Here is a 21,629-nt window from a genome sequence, read left to right as displayed (position 1 = left end):
ACTGAGTGGAAACAAAAGGAAGCATAAAGTAGAATGGAAGTAAGGCAGTAATGTCCAAGAATTTCTCAGAAACGGAAAGCACATAAATCTACTGACCCCGCTGAGTCCAAGAAGGATAAAACTCCTAATACAAACCTGCATATTAGGACATACTGCAATAAACTTCAGAATATAAAAGATACGCAGTCTTAGAAGCTGCCAGAAAATTTAGCTTATATAAAAGGAAAATGTATCAGGCTGGTAATGAGACTTCTCACCAGAAATGTCAGATGCAAAATACTAAAAGAAGTTATGTACCTAGAATTCTATGTCCTGTCAAGCTATCATTCAATAGCAAGGGTGAACAAAAGAGACTTTTACAGACATTTAAAGAGCCACCCAGAGATTCTCTGAAAGAAACAAGGAAGTACTCTATAAAGAAAAATGAACCAGGCTGGGCATGGTGGCTCACGCCTGTAATCCTACCACTCTGGGAAGCCAAGACGGGTGGATTGCTTGAGCTCACAAGTTTGAGACCAGCCTAAGCCAAAGTGAGACCTCATCTCTAAAAACAGCCGGGCGTCATGGCAGGCGCCTGTAGTTCCAGCTACTCGGAAGGCTGAGTTAAGAGAATAGCTTGACACCAAGCGTTCAAGGTTGCTGTGAGCTGTGATGCCATGGCATGCTACCCAGGGTGACAAAACGAGACTCTGTCTCAAAAAAAAAAAAAAAGAATGTAGAAGAAAGTCCTAGGGTGCAAGAAACAATAGCGAGCAGCACAACTCGCATGTTTAGTTGAGTAAAACACAACATGTGTTTCATGTTAAGTAAATACGAATTAAAATAGATTTTAATAACAAATGAAACAAAAATGTTAGAAGATATTACTACCATGAGAAATTATATTATTTTTTAGAGGGAGGATGGAAGGGGTTGTTGCAAGATCAGAGAAAGCATAAGCATTCTAAATTCTTCTTTATATTGGCGGGGCCTATAGCTCAGTGGGTTGAGCGCCAGCCACATACACCCAGGCTGGCGAGTTTGAACTTGGCCTCAGCCAGCTAAACAAAGACAATTGCAACAAAATTAGCCAGGCGTTGTGGCGGGTGCCTGTAGTCTCAGCTACTTGGTAGGCTGAGACAAAAGAATTGCTTAAGCCCGGGGCGGCGCCTATGGCTCAAGGAGTGGGGTGCTGGTCCCATATGCCAGAGGTGGCAGGTTCAAACCCAGCCCCGGCCAAAAAAAAAACAAACAAACAAAAAAAAGAATTGCTTAAGCCCAAGAGTTTGAATTTGCTGTGAGCTGTGATGCCATTGCACTCTACCAAGGGTGACATAGTGAGACTCTGTCTCAATAAAAAAATAAATAACAAAGGCTTGGTGACTGTAACTCAAGTGGTTAAGGCGCTAGCCACATACACCAGAGCTGGCGGGTTCGAATCCAGCCCGGGGTATGCCAAACAACAATGACAACACCAAAAAATAGCTGGGCGATGTGGCAGGCACCTGTAGTCCCAGTTACTTGGGAGGCTGAGGCAGGAGAATCACTTAAGCCCAGGAGTTGGAGGTTGTTGTGAGCTGTGTTGCCACAGCACTCTACGTAAGGCGACACCGTGAGACTCTGTCTCAAAAGAAAAAAATAATAATAAATGATAAATAAAAAAATAGGGCGGTGCCTATGGCTCAAAGGAGTAGGGCACCAGCCCCATATATTGGAAGTGGTGGGTTCAAACTCGCACCGGCAAAAAATAAATAAATAAATAAATCTGCAATAAATAAATAAATAATTCTTTATAGGGAGGATATCAATACTGGTTATATTTTGTTACGAAAATATAAATTTAAGAACTATATTGAAATGTAAAGTTAATCTACTAAGAGAAAACAGAACAAAATATAGAAAAAGATACAAAAAATGCAAAGGGAAGCATTGTAAATAAGATGACAAGAGTAAGGCCAAATACGTCAATAATCACAATAAAGGTGAATATGTTCACAGTCTCTAGGACAGGACAGACTCTCAGACTGAGTCACACCTAACCATGATCTCTGTCTTTCTTGTTCCACTGAGACAGGTTCTCCCTTTGTTGCCTAGGCTGGAGTACAGTGGTGAGATCACAGCTCACTGTATCCTCAAACTACTGCGATCTTCCCTACTCAGTCTCCCAAGTAGCTGAGACTACAGGCATGCACCACTACACCTGGCTTACTTTTTTGTTTTTCTGTAGAGATAGGTTCTCACTATGTTGCCCAGGTTGGCCTCAAAATTCCTGGCCTCAAGCAATCTTCCCACTTCTACCTGCCAAAGACCTGGGATTATAGGCATGAGTCACTACACCTGGCCTAGTGATAGTTTAAAATAAGAGACCCACTTAAATACTATAAAATGTTAAAGAAAGGTTCAGAATGAAGCAATGTGGAAAAAAAAACACACCAGCAAATATAAGAAGCATCCATACCAAACAAGAGTTTGGCTGGGCAGTGGCTCACCTTGCAATCCCAGCACCCTGGGAGGCCAAGGTGGGTAGATCCCCTGAGCTCAGGAGTTTCAGACTAGCCTGAGCAAGAGACAGACCCCATCTACACTAAAAATAGAAAAACTAGCCAGGCGTCAGAGGGGACGCCTGCAGTCCCAACTACTCAGGAGGCTGAGACAAGAGGATCGCTTGAACCCAAGAGTTTGAGGCTGCTGTGAGCTATGATGCTAAAGCACTCTACCCAGGATGGCACTCTCCCAGGCGAAAGGGTGAAACTATCTCAAAACACCAACAAAAAACCCACATCAAACAGGAGTTTAATATGAAGACTAATATCACTCTGACACATATACAGCAGAACAAAGAAAGACAAGGAAAATGCACAAATCCAAAATACAAGGAGTCTCAAGTTGTCCATGAAAGCACCATATATAGGGAAATGGGAAACTAGCTAAATATAACTGTATGTACAAAATATTCATTACAAACTCCTACAAAGAGGTGGCCAACACACACAGAATATTTTCTCTTTTTTTTTGACACAAAGTCTCACTTTGTTGCCCATCCTCTTGCCTCAGTTTTTCACTTTTTTAGTAGAGAAAGGGTCTCACTGTTGCTCAGGTTAGTCTGGAACTCCTGAGCTCAAGCAATCCACCCGCCTCAGCCTCCCAGAGTGCTAGGATTACAGGCGTGATCCACTGCCCCAGCGCCACAGTATTTTGTAAATAAAGGTATAATTTCCTATTTCTGCACTATGGCGGCTTTTGAGACACCCCGTATAGTGGGAAAGTAACAAAGCTTTCTCAAAGTGACAGATAAATAAAGTGCACCAAAATCAGAACACGTGTATACAGAAATTAAATGACAGATAAACCAATATTACTCTAACAAATGTATAGAACTCTGCTACCACTAGGAAATACTTTTTGTGGAGACATCAGAACAGAATCTACCAAAATTGACTAAGTAATTTTCTTATTCCTTTATGATGTTACATAAAGCAGTCACTGAATGTAACAAAAATCAAAATGAATAACATTAATGAACTAATCTTCTATCCCACATTACCTCTGGAAATTAAAAAAACAAATTTCCAATAATTTATGATTTACTGAGCAAACCAAACCAAAGTAGAAAGTTTATTTTGAAATGGCAATCAGTTGAAATAATATGTATCAAAACCTAAAGGATTCTGCCAAAGCAGCATCGAGTAATATTTAAGCCTTACATGAATTTTTTTTTTTTTTTTTGAGACAGAGTCTCAAGCTGTCACCCTGGATAGAGTGCTGCAGCGTCACAGCTCACAGCAATCTCAAACTTTTGGGCTTAAGCAATTCTCTTGCCTCAAGGCCCAAGTAGCTGGAAGTACAGGTGCCCTCCACAACATCTGGCTAACTTTACATGAATTTTAATCATTAAAAAACTAGAAAACTGAAATTGACTTTAATAGTCAATTAAAGCTTGAAAAAGATCAACAAAATAAGTAATAACAAAGGGAAGATATATCTAAAGCTACTGGAGAGATTTTTAAACATTTTAAGGTTCAATTTTATACTAATGAATTGGAAAACACAAATGAACAGAACAATTCTCTATGAAAACATAAATTACCAAATAGGTTCAAGAAGTAAAAAATCCCAAATAGATGCCTAAGTATACAAAGGAAGACTACAAAAATCTTACCAGAGCTTTATGCCACACATACTAACCCCTCACTCTCAGGATACAAGGTCCATATTTCTATGAATGAAGCTTTCAAGGAATGGGTCATTTCTATCATATACAAACTTAGGAGAAAAAATATGGAAAGCTACTCAACTCTTCATGGGATTAGGATAATGTTGAGATACAAGGAAAAATCCAAGGCCAAAATCATTTCTGTGTATAAATACAAAAATATTAAATAAAGATATCTAGTAGTAGACTGAGAGACCTAAGAAGCGTTTTCCTAGGACTACTCGAAAAGTTTAATTAATTAAAAATTTAAATTATTAATGTGAATTCCTATATTAACAGATGGAGGAAAGCTATCATCTCAGGTGCAGAAAAATAAAACAATTTAGGGTGGCGCCTATGGCTCAGTCGGTAAGGCGCCGGCCCCATATACCGAGGGTGGCGGGTTCAAACCCAGCCCCGGCCAAACTGCAACAAAAAAATAGCCGGGCGTTGCGGCGGGCGCCTGTAGTCCCAGCTGCTCGGGAGGCTGAGGCAAGAGAATCGCGTAAGCTCAAGAGTTAGAGGTTGCTGTGAGCCGCGTGACGCCACGGCACTCTACCGAGGGCGGTACAGTGAGACTGTCTCTACCAAAAAAAAAAGAAATATCCCATGTGCAAAGAAAAGACAAAGCATTTCCTTAGCACTGTTTGTTTGATGAAAAACTGAAAACAATCCAATGTTCATGAAGAGGAGGGCGAAATGTGCTACCCATACATATTTATGTCTACACACAGAAACAGGCCTCAAACAAAATAGGGTCCAATATGGAAGCCAATTAAAGTAACAAAAAGAAATATATCACATTAACAGAACACCATGTAGCAGGTAACAAATGACGTGAGCTATAAATAACATGAGTATACCACAAAAACACTGTCAGGAAGTAGTTACAGAATGATATATTATTTCAGTTAAAAAATTACAAATGCACATATACAGGATATATAAAAGTATTTAAAAGTATGAAAATGGACTTGAAGGCTCTGTACTGAAGTCTTGGGGGAAGAGGGTGTTCAAGGACTTGTGATTGTTATTTATCTGAAAAGTTCTAATTTTGTAGAAGAATGTAAAGGTGCTAAGTATATGTAAATTTTCAAAAAGAAATTATCCACTTTAGGACGGCACCTGTGGCTCAAAGGGCACCAGCCCCATATGCCGGAGGTGGCGGGTTCAAACCCAGCCTCACCAAAAACTGCAAAAAAAAAAAAAAAAAAAAAAATTATTCACTTTAAAGCCTTCTACAGCGTTTTGTCAAACTGCCTTCCAGAAAGGCTCTACAAACTTACAGTTCCTGCCTAAACACAGTTTGTTTTTTTTTTTTTAAAAAGCTCTCATCAGTGTTGTTCGGACCTTTTTAAAATCTGAAATAAATATTAGTTATCTATTTTTTTGAAAATTTGGGGAAAAAAAGTTAACTGATGACTCCATACTGAACCTCAGAGTCAAAGAATTCTATAACATACTCTCATCTGACAATGTGAATGTTACTTTCTTTGCATTATTATTATTATTGCTTAATATATTGATGCAGCAATCCTCTGATTTCTTGGGTTTTGTTTCTAGTCTTTATCTTAAACATTGTTATTGTTATGAAATTTTAAGTCTTTTTAATTCTGTGAAGGCAAAAAGTGGAAACCTAATAAACACATGTATATGTAAAAAAAATTTTTTTAAAAAGCTCTCACCAGTGTTGTTCAGACCTTCTGAAAATCTGAAATAAATGGACTTACAAAAGAAAATATTTTTAAGAAAAATTTCAGATGTTAGTAAAGGCTGCTTTAAAAAAAGAAAAATTTCAATATACAATAAACCATGTAAGAGAAAACTTAAACTCACAATCTCATCATCCCGAGACAACAAGTGTTAATACTTCAGAGTAACTGGGATGTTTAAAATACGTTCATTTTCCCTCCCTTTTTATTTTTGACAAATAATCGTCAGTCTGCTTTGCTTCAGTATACAGTTCCCTTTTGTTTTTTAAAAACAGATTCTTAAGATGCCGTGACCATTTCTCCTCCGCTCCTTCTCTTTTAATTACGGTGACGGTAATGAACATTTATTATCTAAAAACTACGTTATCAGTCACACTTCTGAATACTTCATGTTATTACTTAAGCCGCGTTAACAATCATGTGGAACCAACTAACCTGCCAGTTTTTTCTGATGAGGAAGCTAAGGCGTATCAAGTAGCAGACACCAAGTAACGAACCAGAGTCCATGTTTTGATCATGGTACGCTCGACAGCCTAAAAGTTACCTTGGCTTCATGCATTAATATTTATAGAACTCACTGCAGGTTGCCATACGCCAAAGAACACAGTTAATCACATACTTTTCCTTATTTTAATTACTTCTAGGGTAATTACTTACTGGGGTTGTGGTTGATGAAAATTAGGAAACCTTAGTTTCTAATCTCAACTCCGTTATCTTGGATAAATGACTTCGCTTGTGTTCGGGGCAGTGTACTCTTACCTGTAAAATCGGTCAGTGGTTAAACCTTGAAGTTCTGCTCCTGTATTTTTATACTGCTGCCCATTACCTGAAGCCCCCTTTACAGCCTCGGGTTCCCAGCTGCTTAGGAATCCCCTCTCCTTAAGGTGTGCACCAAGAGACAGATGGAAATGGGGGTTGAGCGCTCAGACCGCCCGCGGTCCCTTCTCCTACCCGCACTGCACTTGGGTGCAAGGAGAGAGGAAGCAAGGGCTGAGGGTCCAACGCGGCCGAGGGCTCCGTGGCGTTGTCAGGTCCTTTGACCGCCCTGCCAGAGGAACGGTCGGGGGGCCACCCACAGCCGTGCGCTGGCTACACGGGCTCCGCCGTGTTTTCCACCCCGAACCAGAGGGCTGCACCGCGTCCGCTCAGTCGGCGAAGCCAGATTCCTCCCCACGTCGGGTTCTCCTCCGAGCGCACGCCGACGGGCACCTACGGCCCCAGGTGCTCTCTGGCAGGGAAGTGCTTCATTCCCTCGCCCTCTTCTCAGCAACCACCATCCCGCCAAGCCTCAGACCTTAGCGGCAAAGCGCCACCTCTCAGGTCCAGGCCCATCAAAGGAGATCGCTGAATGGGAGGAGTCGGACGCCAACGACCCCCCCGCCACCTGGCCGGGAGCCCATTGGTCACCCACCCCACCGGGTCACACCTCACAGACTCCACTCGCGTGCCGTCTGCACCGCAGCGGCGCCCTAGCGCGCCACCTTCTGATTGGCTGCCAGCGCTCTCGCCTTGTCTCGCGCGCTCTGGCTGGGCCAATAGCGTTACCTGCAGTAGAGAAACCGGCGTCGCTGGAGTGGTGGCGCAGCTGTTTCCTCCGGTAGGTGTGCGGTTGCCATCTTGTGTGTGGCTGAGCCTGGGCTTCTCGGGGGTTGAAAACCTACGTAGCGGCTTGCGGTTCCTAGGGGAACGCAGCGGGAGAGGAGAGGCCTAAGGGAAGAGACTTGGCCTGTTCTCCCCTGCCCGAAGACATGGGTTTTCCTGGCTTGAGTCTCATCGTTGGCTAGAGAGAGAGCAGGGAATGATGGAGATGATGGGGATTCCAGGCTTTGGTTTGTTGGTCATTTGGGGAATTAGACAGGGGCTTTGATGCCTTAACGTTAATTCCTTGGTTGCAGGGAGCTTTTTCAGCAATCTTTGTTTTGGAAAGATTCTATCAACCCCCTTTTTATGGACAAAGGAGGCCAGCTGCAGGACTGCCTGGTTCAGAAAGAACAAAGCTGGTTCCGAAGGGGAGTGCCTCGCTGCAATCCTCAGGTTCAAAAAAGACCTCTTCGTCTTCTGTCGTTTGCGAGGGAGCGGCTGTTAACTTAGCTCTTCGCGAGAATTAAACTAAAGCCATACTTCAGTATTAGTGGGCGTCACGTTCTGCGTTTGGGCGGTTGTTTGTTAGCGTTCAGCCAACCATTCCTGCAGCTGTGGATTTGTTGTTGTTGTTGTTTTTAATTGCAGTTTGGCCAGGGCCAGGTTTGAACCCGCCACCCTTGGTATATGGGGCCGGCGCCCTACTCACTGAACCATAGGCGCCACCCTGTTGTTTTTTTTTTAAGAGCTAGAATGTAGTCTTTGTACAATCAGAAAATTAGGGAAGCTTTTTGCCAAATTTTAATCCCTGATTTCATGTATTGATTGAGAAATATCTCTGAGTGTCCCGAGACACCCGGTTGGTTACTTCCTCATAGAGCAAGCAGAGATTTTTGTGGAGGAAAATACCTTGTGAACTCGGAGTGGGGGTGGGGGGTGGGGGAAGGAAAGAGGAATTTATCTCATCTTCTTTTTAAAACATTGTCCTGGAAAGTCCCCATCATTCTTTTAAGGGGAAAAACAGTTTTGTTTTGTTTTTTTTTTGTTCCTTTGTTTGTTGGAGACATCTAAAAACCAAGCCTGTGAAAAACTAATCTTTTGTGCTTAGCTTTAGCAGTTTTGACAAACACATGAGAAGCAAATACGTGTATGTAACTTACTGCCTTGGGTTTAGTTTTCAATTATTCAGGGTCATCTGATGACCTAGCCCAGTTGCCACCCAGCCAGGTTCATCTGCCTGCTTACCAAGAAAGTCAATGTCCATTTACAGCAGAGAAAATGAGTTTATTCTGCCAAGCGCTAAACTAATCTGCTTCTTTGAGAATTGGCGGGGGCAGGGTTTTTAAAGACAGTTTGGTGGGCAAAAAGACAATTGAGGTCTGTTAATTGTCTTGTTTCAGGGCAGAGCCCTCAGTCTTTTGCTAGGGGCCTAAGTCTGTGTGCGTCAGGTCCTGGAATGCAGGACCTTGGTGGGGTGTCGAAGACCCCTTGAGTCAGTCCTTCTGTCTGGATGAGTCATTAGAATGTAGAACCTGAAAGACGTCTCTATTTTTGTCAAGCCTGCTCCTCCCAGAGTTCTGAGGGCCCTTATTCTAGTTCTCACTTGGCACTGCTTCAATTTATAAGGGCAGTCCCAGTTCATGATGTGGGCATTTTGTGACAGGAAATACCAAAAAACAAAAAGAAAAATAATTGAATTTAAAATTAATTTTGTTTTTTTTTATTTATTTTTAATCCAAGGACTTTATAAAGCTTAAGTTACTAAAATTCAAATATTGATAATTTAGTGTTGAGTTGATGGCCAAAGTACTGTTAATTCAAGAGATCCGGGGGTAAGAAACAGTGACAGAGTAGGAGCCATGGTAAATGTTTGCTATAGTATTTGTATCTCATTCACCGACCAAAAGTGCTTGGCATATATTAGACAATGTAAGTGCTGAAGGAACAAATAAAAGAATGGAGTAGGGCGGCGCCTGTGGCTCAGTCGGTAAGGCGCCGGCCCCATATACCGAGGGTGGCAGGTTCTAAACCTGGCCCCTGCCAAACTGCAACCAAAAAATAGCCGGGCGTTGTGGCGGGCGCCTGTGGTCCCAGCTACTCGGGAGGCTGAGGCAAGAGAATCGCTTAAGCCCAGGAGTTGGAGGTTGCTGTGAGCTGTGTGAGGCCACGGCACTCTACCGAGGGCCATAAAGTGAGACTGTCTCTACAAAAAAAAAAAAAAAGAATGGAGTAATTGGGAGCTATGAGTATGTATTTTTTAGCTTAACTGAACCTGCTTTCTGGAAAACTTGACTTTAAATTCGATCTTAATTTATTTCTTGCTTCCAGTTTATGCATACAAATAATATTAAGGATGGATTCACAATCATTTTTTGTTAGAAATCTGTGCAGGAAATCATAGTGTATAAAAATTCAGGTAATTATAATAAAATGAACCCTCAAGCGATAACTCTATTTGCCACTGTTTTCTTTCTTTCCTTTTTTTTTTTTTTCTTTGTAGACAGAGTCTCACTATGTGGCCCTTGGTAGAGTGCTGTAGTGTTACAGATTACAGCAACCTCAAATTCTTGGGCTCAAGCGATTCTCTTGCCTCAGCCTCCCAAGTAGCTGGGACTACAGGCGCCCACCATGATACTTGGCTATCTTTAGAGACAAGGTCTCCCTCTTGCTCAGGCTGGTCTTGGACCACCCACCTCGGCCTCCCAGCGTGCTAGGAACATAGGCACGAGCCACTTTGCCGGGCCCCTGCCACTGTTTCATTGAAAGCATATAAAATACAAATAGATGAATACCAAACTTAACCTCAGATCCGTAAATTTCTTCTGCTAAAGAAAATTGCCTTTCTAGTTTCTTTTGTGACTTGAAGTCAAACTACTGCCATATTTAATTTACTATATGGCACAGATATGTTCTGTAATTTGAAGTTGGTAATTTTAAAGTAGGTAAATATCTTTAGAGCTTTCTTTGAAGAATATAGTTCTCTCGATTTCATAATATATAATTTGCAGATGTTCAGAAGTTTTTAAAAATGTAATTTTTACCTTAAATCTGTTAAATTATTAAAAAGATTTTCACTAGATATGTTAAAGATCATTTTCTGACGAAATCTCATTATACATATTTAGAATTAGCCCTTTATTAAATGATGCACTCTTGTATAATTGTAAAAGAAAAAATTTGTAACATTCAACATAGGTTAAAATCTGTACTAATAGGGTAAAAAAATAAATAAAAACTGCTTTCAGGACCTGTTTGGAATTCTTGCATTTGGTACTTAAAAATCTAAATGGTGAATAAAGATTTTAGGGTCATTATGAGCACTTGTTACTGGATAAAGAGTGTCCAGCTGCCTTCACTGTCGATCTATACACAGAGATGGGGACAGGTCCACCAGACTTCGTCAGAAGGCCAGGATTTTGGAGAGCAGTAAGAGTAGCCTCACCAAGAATGTTCTATTCTTCCATTTCCTTTTATTTATTGATTTTTTTTTTTGAGACAGAGTCTCGCTATTCACCCTCAGTAGAGTGCCGTAGTGTGACCTCACAGAAACCTAAAGCTCTTGGACTAAAGCAATTCTCTTCCCTCAGCCTCCCAAGTAGCTGGGGCTACAGGCGCCTGCCACAACACCCAGCTATTTTTTTGTTGTGGTTTAGTTGGCCCTGGGCCGGGTTCCACCCCACCACCCTTGGTGTATGTGGCTGGCCCGGAGCTTCTGCTCTTCCATTTCCAACATTAAAGTTGAAAGTGAAGACCAGGTTAACCCTTATCTTAAACCCATTAACCCTTATCTCCAGGAGCCATGGTAAACAATACTCAATATAACCCATGATCCAAAACATTCCAATTGAAAAATCAGTCTCCTGAATCAATCCGTGTAAACTACTCAAGATAGGCATCTTTGGGTGGGAGCTGAATTTATAAAACAGTAAGAATGAGAGAGAATGGGGTGAAGGTCAGGCCGGACCTGAACCGACCAGACCTTCCTGTCAAGTCTGCCCTAGCCTGACAGACTCCATCTTACTCTCACTATTGTGCTTTTACACGTCTCTGTAAAAACTGCATTTAGAATGGGTTAGGTCTTTTCAGTAACTGAACAACCAAATTATGTATAACAACCGTTTCCTCTTTTCAAAATAATTTTTGAAGTAGTAGAACATTGCTTCCTTTGTCATAATTATGATTCGAAAAATGTCACTCTGGGGGCTGCGCCCACTGCTCGGTGGTGGGGCCCCAAACACATACACTAAAACTGGTGAAGGCCAGCCAAAACAAACTGCAACAACAACAACAAAAATATCTGGGCATTGTGGCGGGCGCCTGTAGTCCCAGCTACTTGGGAGGCTGAGGCAATAGAATCCATTAAGACCAAGAGTTTGAGGTTGCTGTGAGCTGTGACACTACAGCACTCTACCCAGGGCAACAGCTTGAGACTATCTCAAAAAAATGGTCCCTCTGGGCAGTGTTTTGAGATGACTTTGCAGAAATGTTTCTATATTTACTAGTTTGGGGCATTTCACCATCACCATTCTGATCTCTACACAATGTGAGCCTTTATGGGGATAAATTAAACATTATGACGAAAAATAAAAACTGACTTAAAACTGTATAAAGGTCAAAATGACCACTGCAGGTTGTGGTGTTGGACTAGTCAATGAAACGAGTTGAGTTCCTGAATCATAAGGATTTCCATTAACCACTGGCAATGTGTGTTCAACATGGAACATACAGATTCTTTTTTATTTACAGGAGAAAATGTATTATATATTTTGCTTTATAAAAGGATGGGAGGCTCCTGTGATTGCCCCCTTTGCTCCTGCTGCTTAATAAACTATAACTTTAATGCAGGTAACCTTAAATCTGTGTCAAATTATGCTCTCTTAAGCACTTATCACACCACACATTTCTCAAGGCCTTTTGGACAGTTAGTGCTGCTCAATTTGTGTACAACTCTATTTTATGTTTTTTATGTTGACTAATGGTATAGGTATCCTCTATGTGACTCAGATTTAAAACTTCAATATCTTGGCTAGGTGCAGTGGCTCACACCTGTAATCCTAGCACTCTGGAAGGCTGAGGTAGGAGGATCCCATGAGCTCAAGAGTTCAAGACCAGCCTGAGAAAGAGCAAGATGAAAAATAGAAATAGCTGGGTATGGTGGTGAGCACCTGTAGGCCCAGCTATTCAGGAGGCAGAGGCAGGAGCGTCATTTGAACCTGGGAGTTTGAGGTTGCCATGATTTAGACTGACACCATGGTACTCTGTCCTGGGCAACAGAATGAGACTGTGTCTCAAAAAAATAAAAATTCAGAGTCTTACCTCAGTCTTGTTCGACTATGTTCTTTCTATGGCTTCAGAATCCAAAAAGGCTTTCCTCTTCATCTTTCTGTCCTCATTGCCCCTTCCCTAATTTACCCACTTTTAGTCTTTAAAAACAATTTTCATATGCCATTATGTTACTCTTTTTTAAATTGCCATTATAGTATTGACAAAGCCCAATACTCCTTAGTTTGGAAAGTAGTTGCCTTCCATTTAAATTTCAAGATAAGTGAATCCAGTGTAAGGACCATTATTCTTATTTTATTTTATTTATTGTAACTCTGTCACCCTGGGCAGAGTGCCATGGTGTCGGAGCTCACAACAACCTCAAACTCTTAGGCTCAGGTGATCCCCTTGCCTCAGCCTCCTGAGTAAGGCTTCCTGTCAACAGTAAGCTATTAGTAGTTAAGTTTTGTGGGAGTCAAAGTTATAAGCAGATTTTCAACCGTTTGGGAAAGGGAATTCCAAACCCTGACCTCAATCAAGGGTCAGCTATACTCAAATCTTAGTTTATACATGTTTTGTGTTATTTTGTTTCTTAGCCCTGTGAGAAACAAAATAAGCTCTTGGAAGGCAAGACTCCTTCCTGCCACGAAGTGTGTATTTTGTGCAGTTGACATTTGATAATTGTTTGCCCATTTGAAATAGATGTCAAATAGTACAGGGTGTATAATAAAGAATTGACTGGGGCATCCATCCAAGGTAAACGTTTATGGTTTTTCATGTAAAATGCGATCTGTACCCTTGGGGAGTACGTTCATCTCTTATAAATCAACAAATATATATAAACATCAATACCCCGATAGATCAGTACCAGAGCGTATAAACTCACTATCACAAACAAATAAGCTCAAATGGCTTACATGGACAAAATAAAGAAGTACTAAAACAGTGAAATATACTAAAGTATATACTGTTGATAGGATATAATGAGATAAAAACCCTTAGTCACTGTTTTTAGAAATGTAAATTTATATAATTTTTTTTAGAGGGCAGTTTATAGAATGCATTCAGAGATACACCCTTTGGTCCTCTGACCTTTTTAAGGAAACTCTTAAGAAAATGGAGATTGGCTTGGTGCCAGTCACATACACTTGAGCTGGTGGGTATGAATCCAGCCCGGGCCGCCAAACAATAATGATGGCTGCAACCAAAAAATAGCCCGGCGTTGTGGCAGGTGCCTGTAGTCCCAGCTACTTGGGAGGTGGAGGCAGGAGAATCACTTGAGCCCAGGAGTTGGAGGTTACTATGAGCTGTGACGCCATGGCACTCTACCTAGGGTGACAGCTTGAGGCTCTGTCTCAAAAAACAAAAAAAAGAAAGAAAGAAAATGGAGATCGAGGGCGGTGCCTGTGGCTCCGTGGGTAGGGCACCAGCGCCATATATCAAGGGTGGCGGGTTCAAACCCAGTCCCAGCCAAACTGCAACAAAATAGCCGGGCATTGTGGTGGGCGTCTATAGTCCCAGCTACTCAGGAGGGTGAGGCAAGAGAATCGCTTGAGCCTAAGAGTTGAGGTTGCTGTGAGCTGTGATGCCTGGGCACTCTGCTGAGGGTGACAAAGCAAAACTCTGTCTCAAAGAAAGAAAAAATGGAGCTTTGTAATCAAAGCTTTATGATTGCAATGTTATTTTATACTTGTGAAACATTGGAAATAATAAATATACAATTACAGGATGATTTTATAAATTATGATGTATCCATCATGATACTTTTTAGCCATTGAAAAGAATGTTTTCAAAGGATATTTAGCTATTTACTGACAGGGAAATTATCACCATTTTGTATTAAAGGGGGAAAATATAGGATAATCATTGGGAAAATACAAATTAAAGCCACAATGAGATACTACACAGCCTCTTAGAATGGCCAGAGCAAGTAATGTGCGTGTGAGCTGCCAGGATGCAAAATAAAAGGAGAAATCTCAGTCTTGCTGGTGGGAGTAGCTTGCCATTTGGAAGGATAATTTGACAGTTTGTTGCAAACTTGAACATACTCTTATTGTATGGTCTAGCAATCCCACACTAGACTGAAATTTAGCAACAGGGTATGAAAGGTCCAGTAAATTCTCATCACTAACACTTGGTTACACTTGGCATTATTAGTTTTATTTGTGTTTTGTTTTTTGAGACAGAGTCTCACTTTGTCGCCCCCCAGTAGAGTGCTATAGCATGACAGCTCACAGCAACCTCAAACTCTTGAGCTCAAGTGATTCTCTTGCCTCAACCTCCTGAGTGGCTGGGGTACAGGTGCGAATCACAATGTCTGGCTATTTTTAGAGACAGGGTCTCACTGTTCTTCAGAACTGGTCTTGAATTCCTGAGTTCAGGCAATCCACCCACCTTGGTTTCCCAGAGTGCTGAGATTATAGGCATGAGCCGCTGTGCCCCGCCTTGGCATTATCAGTTTTTTGTTTTTTGTTTTTTTTTTTTGTAGAGAGAGTCTCACTTTATGGCCCTCGGTAGAGTGCCGTGGCGTCACACAGCTCACAGCAACCTCCAACTCCTGGGCTTAGGCGATTCTCCTGCCTCAGCCTCCCGAGTAGCTGGGACTACAGGCGTCCGCCACAGCGCCCGGCTATTTTTTTTGTTGCAGTTTGGCCGGGGCTGGGTTTGAACCCGCCACCCTCGGTATATGGGGCCGGCGCCCTACTCACTGAGCCACAGGTGCCACCCGGCATTATCAGTTTTTAAAGAAAGTTTTAGCCATTGTATGGTGTTTGGAAGGGTGTCTCATTTGCGGTTTTAATTTGCATTTCCTCTTTGTGCCTCTCTGATGAAAAATGAAATGAAAACTTATCTTGGCCCCCATGTAAATATTTATAGCAGTTTTACTTGTGATTGCCAAAAATTGGAAGCAACTCAACTGAGTTGTCAACTGGGAAATGGGTTTTTAAAAACTCCAGTATGTCTGGGAGGCTTTGGCAGGAGGGTTCCTGGAGCCCTGGAGTTAGGTTGCTATGAGCTGTGCCTGGGAGACAGAACAAGACCCTAATCTCAAAATCCAAAAAACAAAACAAAAAATTCCTCTAGTATGTTCATACAGTGTAACACAGGAACCTCCTCTTAGTGGAGGAAAACCTGTAAGTATATGGGGAAAGAGAATAATAATCATTATTAAGAAAAACCTAAAAACAGCTATTAAACATTATTTCATATTATGGTGGCCACAAAGTAGATGGAAGATTGGTAATCTATATGTTTCAAAATAAACTAAGAGAAATTAATGAAATCTTTGAAAGAACTACATAAATCAGAAAATAAAAAGAGCTCAGAAGGAGGGGCTTGGTGGCTCACACCTGTAATCCTAGCCATCTGGGAGGCCAAGGCAGATGGATTGCCTGAGCTCAGGAGATGGAGACTAGCCTGAGCAAGAGTGAGAGACCATCTGTGTTGAAAAATAGAAAAACTAGGCAGGCATTTTTGGTGGATGCCTTATAGTCCCAACTACTTGGGAGGCTAAGGCAAGAGGATTGCTTGAGCCCAGAAGTTTGAGTTTACTGTGAGCTATGATGACTCTACTCAGGCAACTGAGACTCTCTCTGAAAAAAAAAAAAATAATAGATGAGGGTAATGGTTGTATAGTCTAACATTGTATAGATAATATAACCCATAAAAAAACAGCAGGAAAGGGGAGATTGAATGAAAAGTAGAATAAAGTTGTTTGCTACTTAGGAATTAGGTGGGAGCAAAATGAGGGCTCTTGATGGTGACTGGTGGAATCTTAACCATATTCAGATGTGTAAGATAAAATACTAATAAAAATATTGTGATCTGTAGGGTGAAAGGTTAAACTTGCTCTCTGAAAGTTTGATAATTGAGTCTGTTGAAATAAACTGACAATAGAGAGATTATGAAGGGAAGGCCATACAAATTTATTTACTTGTAAGCACATGGGAGTCACACAAAATGTTAAACTCTAAGAGAGCCTAATCATTGATTACATTCTTGATCTTTTTTTTTTTTTTTTTTTTTTGGTTGCAATTCGGCCAGGGCCGGGTTTTAACCTGCCACCCTCCGTATATGGGGCCGGCACCCTACCGACTGAGCCACAGGTGCCACCCGATAGCCTAATCATTGAAGGTTAAATACCATCTTCCTTCCAGAGAAGGAAATGGGGATGTAGGTAACTTTAGAAGGAGAGTAAATGATATATATATATATATTTTTTTTTTTTTTGCCAGGGCTGGGTTTGAACCTAACCACCTCCGACAGGGGCCGGAGCCCTACTCCTTTGGGCCACAGGTGCTGCCCGAGAGTAAACGATTTTAAGGTAGACAATGGGCTTGTGAAAAGTTCCTGCGGGCTCTGTAGGAGGTGGTGAGGAGTTACCGGAAGGTGAGGGGTGGGACTGCACTGTGAACAGCTGGTTATCTTTATGCAGATAAAAGTCTCTCAGGTAAAAAGTACTCAAAAGAATAAATGGAAAACTTGTCCTGGTTAGCCAGATGGCGACATGAAGTTTCTTCCTGGTAATTAAATCTTCCCTGCTTAATGAGTTTTCAGACAGAATTGAAGGCAGTCGAGTTTCTTTTTGGAAAATCCTCCTGGGGCGGCGCCTGTGGCTCAGTCGGTAGGGCGCCGGCCCCATATGCCCAGGGTGACAGGTTCAAGCCCGGCCCCGGTTGAACTGCAACCAAAAAATAGCCAGGCGTTGTGGCGGGCGCCTGTAGTCCCAGCTACTCGGGAGGCTGAGGCAAGAGAATCGCTTAAGCCCAGGAGTTGGAGGTTGCTGTGAGCTGTGTGTTGCCTCGGCACTCTACCGAAGGCAATAATGTGAGACTCTGTCTCTACAAAAAAAAAAAAGGAAAATCTTCCCTCAGTAGATAAGGAAACTGCAGAGAGAGCCCTTTGTTTGTCTTGAGGAGGAGAACAAGGGAGGGTCAGAGAGATGGTGATTCTAAGACAGTTTCAAGGCCTTCCAGGTTCTCTTAATTCCACATGCTTCACTGCCAAAGTGCCGTCCTTTGAAAAGATCAGCTAGAATGGCAAGAGAGAAGAGAGGGAAAAGAAAGTTACTACCTAATGTTGTTATTGCTTACAGCAGGAAGTAATAGTATTTTTAAAATGGTGGAGGAATGAAGAGCGTTATGTAAAGATCATACTGTAGCATATAGTGAACCATAACAAGAAAATACACAAAAAGTTTGTAAATACTATTAGAAATACCTCACCCCCCAGCAGCAGAGAAGACAGACCAGAGTGCTGCATACTCTACAAATATTTGGTCTTTGCCCTTGGTTCTAATCATAAAACAACTAAAGCAGGTAGTTCCTGTGGCTCAAGAAGTAGGGTGCTGGCTCCATATACCAGAGGTGGTGGGTTCAAACCTGGCCCTGGCCACAAACAAAAAAAAACCCCTAAAGCTACTAGGATTTCCTGAATGGTAGGGGTGAGAAGGTTCTTTTTGTTATTCATAATAATCCTGCTAATGAGGTGATTTGGAAGATGGGGGCTGATTGCCGAAGAAGCAGCCATGAGATTAAAGGACAGTCCCACCCTTAGACCTCCAGGGAGGGGACGGGGTCTAGAGATTGAGTTTAGCTACCAGTGGCCAATGATTTAATCACTCTTGTCTACAGCCGTTCTCAACCTGTGGGTCGCAACTCCTTTGGGGGGTCGAACGACCCTTTCACAGGGGTCTCCTAAAACCATCCTGCATATCAGATATTTACACTGTGATTCATAACAGCAAAATTACAGCTATGAAGTAGCAACGAAAATAATTTTATGGTTGGGGGTCACCACAACATGAGGATCTGTAATTAAAGGGTCTCAACATTAGGAAGGTTGAGAACCACTGACATAATAGAACCTCCATAAAAACACTAAATGGTGGATTTTACAGAGCTTCTGAGTTGAGCTTCTGAGCTACTGAGTTCAAGGTCTCAGGATAGGAGGGTGGCCTGCCCAGAGAGGGCACAAACACGTCTTTTATTAATTTGTTCCTGAGTTGTATCCTTTATAACAAACTAAAATACTTTTCCTGACTGTTTTGAGCTGTTCTAACAAATTAATGAACCCAAGGGGGTGGGGGAGGTTGTGGGAAGCTCTGAATAGTAGCTAGTTGTCGGAACTACAGGTCACAATTTAGGTCTAAAGTGGGGGCCAGTCATATAAGACTGACCCCTTAACTGTGGGATGTCCACTAATTCTAGTTAGTTCATAAATGAGTTGTTGGACACCCCATTGACGTCCAGAGAGTTAGATTGCTTGATGTGAGGGGAAAGTTCATGTGCTTGATGTAAGAAGTGCGTGTGTGTATATAGAGAAAAGAATTGGTTTTCTCTTTATAGGTGTATACATAAATGGGCTCAACTTAATGGAAAAAAAGGATTTTTAGACTGCTGTATACAGAAGGTACAGCTATAAAAAGGAAATTAAAGATCAACTAAGAATAATTAAAAACTATTATTAGTAAAAATAAAGCAAAGGACAAAGATATACCAGGTAAATGCTAATATTCAAAAGGCAGGGTTCATCATGATGGTATCAGATAACACAGTTTAGGCCAAACAGCATTAGGATGAGCCAGGAAGCTGGGCACAGTGACCCAGGCCTAAAATCTCAGCCATTTTGGAGGCTGAGGCTGGAGTATCCATTAAGCCTAGGAGTTCAAGTCCATCAAGAAAAGCAAAAAGCTTTAAGGTAAAGAAGGATATTGTGTACGCTAAAGTCTATAGTTCACAGTAAACTATGAGAAATGTAAGGAGAAATAGAAATGAGTTATTTGTAGGACTTTAACACTCCAGGGAAAATAAGTGGACAAAAAAATCAGTCATATAATCAGTAAGGTAGATCATACAGATTTTCATCAGACTGTGAAAAGTACACATGGAAATGTTGCAGGAAGACGAGGGCCCAGCAGAGAAAATCACCCAAGCACCAAGATATGGAGGAAGGCCTTTATTTTAGCAGGCGGAGCCACAGCAGACTAAAGTCCAGAAATGGCCATACTCCCCAACTAGCTCTGTCTCCCCTCCCCCATCCCCCACCATTTTTTTTTTTTTGGCTGGGAGGGGGTTTGAACCCACCACCTACAATATATGGGGCCAGCACCCTACTCCTTTGAGCCACAGGCGCCACCCTGTCTTCTCACTTTTATCTTGCTTGTCCACAGATACCCTTCTCACTGGTCAGTTTGAATGGAGCTGGAGCAGGTAGCATTTACAGAAGCAGAAGCAAGTGTTAGTTTCAAGGTCTCAGGAAGTTAAGTTTCTACAAATTCTTAGAGCTGAGTCACCAGGACTTTGGAGGTGTGTCCTTGGGGCTTCTCTGAGAAGCCTTTTTTTTTTCTTTTTTACATTTTTTTTTCTGGGTATCTTCTCTTGGAATATTTAGAAATATCTTTTACACTGTAGTCCCAGCTACTCGGGAGGCTGAGGCAAGAGAATCGCTTAAGCCCAGGAGTTGGAGGTTGCTGTGAGCTGTGTGAGGCCACGGCACTCTACCGAGGGCCATAAAGTGAGACTCTGTCTCTACAAAAAAAAAAAAAAAAAAAGAAATATCTTTTACATATTAGACCACAAAGAACACTTCAGTTCAAAACAAAAAGTCAAAATTCTGACCGTAAGCAATACAACTAGAAAATTATTTTTTAGATGAATGACTTCAAATTTTGCTGGGGCTGGATGTGGTGTCTCACACCTGTAATCCTAGCACTCTGGGAGGCCAAGGCAGGAGGATCGCTGGAGCTCAGAAGTTTTAGACTAGCCTGAGCAAGAGCAAGACCCTGTCTCTACTAAATGTAGGAAAACTAGCTGGGCATAGTGGCAGGCACCTGTAGTCCCAGCACTTGGGAGGCTGAGGCAAGAGGATCTCTTGAGCCCTCAAGTTTGAGGTTACTATGCACAGCACTTTACCAAGGGCAACTGAGTGAGACTCTGTCACAAAAAAAAAAAAAAGCAACTGTCTGGTCCACGTTTCTCCATGTATTCTCCAAGAAAAACATACATAGGTATAAAGAAAGCCGTTAGACCACTGTCATCTTTGCCTAAAAAGCATAATGTCAGATTATGGAAATGTATGGAAATCAACACTGAAATCCAGCAGAACACTGGAACCCATGTGGAAGTGAAGTAGAGACTGTATTGAAAAGAAGAGAGGGAAGCAGGCTCCAGGGATAGCACAACACAAAAAAGATAATTACCAGAAAGAGAAAGCCCAGCCTGAATAGGGAAGTACTGGGTAGAGGTGTGAGACCTGCTAGACAAAGAGATGTGACTTGAAAGAAAATAGGACAGAGGAGGCAGCATGAGGAAAGTATTGCTTCTGGAGAAAGAGGGTGGCTTGGGAGGGCACCATCTACCTGGAGGCTTGATGATAAAAGGAAAGAATAGGGTGTAGAAATTAAGGATCTGGATGAAACACAAGATCATCCTTTCTTCCAACCAAAAAGGAGTTATTGATTTTTAAAAAGCAACGTTATTAGGTACTATTGAAGTAAGAAATCCAATATGTCATCTAAATCCATCACTCCTGTCTATATGCGACTATCATAAGATTTAGGAAAAATAAAAACTTCATTTTGAACAGAAGATGGCAGACAACATCCATATAAAGTTACTTTAACTAGAAAACAAAAGAAGAGTCCAAACATTTTAACTGATGAGAAGTCTCCCCAAAACATTCAGCTGCAGAGCTAAAGAAAACTACAGCACGGTTCCCCTCCCTGAATGAAATAGCCTTAAATAGCATTTGTATAGTAACAAGTCCCAAGTCCAAAAATCAAATGGACAAAAAGAGGAGGGTGTGAAAAGTGAATCTAATGAACCCAGGAAACAAAATGAAAAAGAAAAATCTTTTAGAAATGAATCTAAATTCCAAGCTACCTAAGGGGAGAAAAGATTTGA

General features: G+C 41.6%; 2 protein-coding genes across 3 annotated transcripts in view; one reads left to right on the top strand and one right to left on the bottom strand.

Annotated features, from left to right (window-relative positions):
* Positions 1 to 7,366, bottom strand: part of SETDB2 (SET domain bifurcated histone lysine methyltransferase 2) — a 112,891-nt gene extending 105,525 nt beyond the window's left edge. For both annotated transcript variants that reach the window (XM_053563743.1, XM_053563742.1), the window contains exon 1: positions 6,643 to 7,366. The gene's annotated coding sequence lies outside the window, so the exon portion shown is untranslated. The remainder of the gene's footprint in view (positions 1 to 6,642) is intronic.
* Positions 7,367 to 7,436: 70 nt separating this feature from the next.
* CAB39L (calcium binding protein 39 like) overlaps positions 7,437 to 21,629 on the top strand; it is a 124,220-nt gene continuing 110,027 nt past the window's right edge. The window contains exon 1 of the mRNA XM_053563752.1: positions 7,437 to 7,480. The gene's annotated coding sequence lies outside the window, so the exon portion shown is untranslated. The remainder of the gene's footprint in view (positions 7,481 to 21,629) is intronic.

The sequence above is a fragment of the Nycticebus coucang genome, chromosome 15 (assembly GCF_027406575.1).
Source record: "Nycticebus coucang isolate mNycCou1 chromosome 15, mNycCou1.pri, whole genome shotgun sequence".
Classification (NCBI taxonomy): Eukaryota; Metazoa; Chordata; class Mammalia; order Primates; family Lorisidae; genus Nycticebus; species Nycticebus coucang.
Note: the sequence above shows the minus strand (reverse complement) of the source record. Positions and strands in the feature narration are given on the sequence as shown.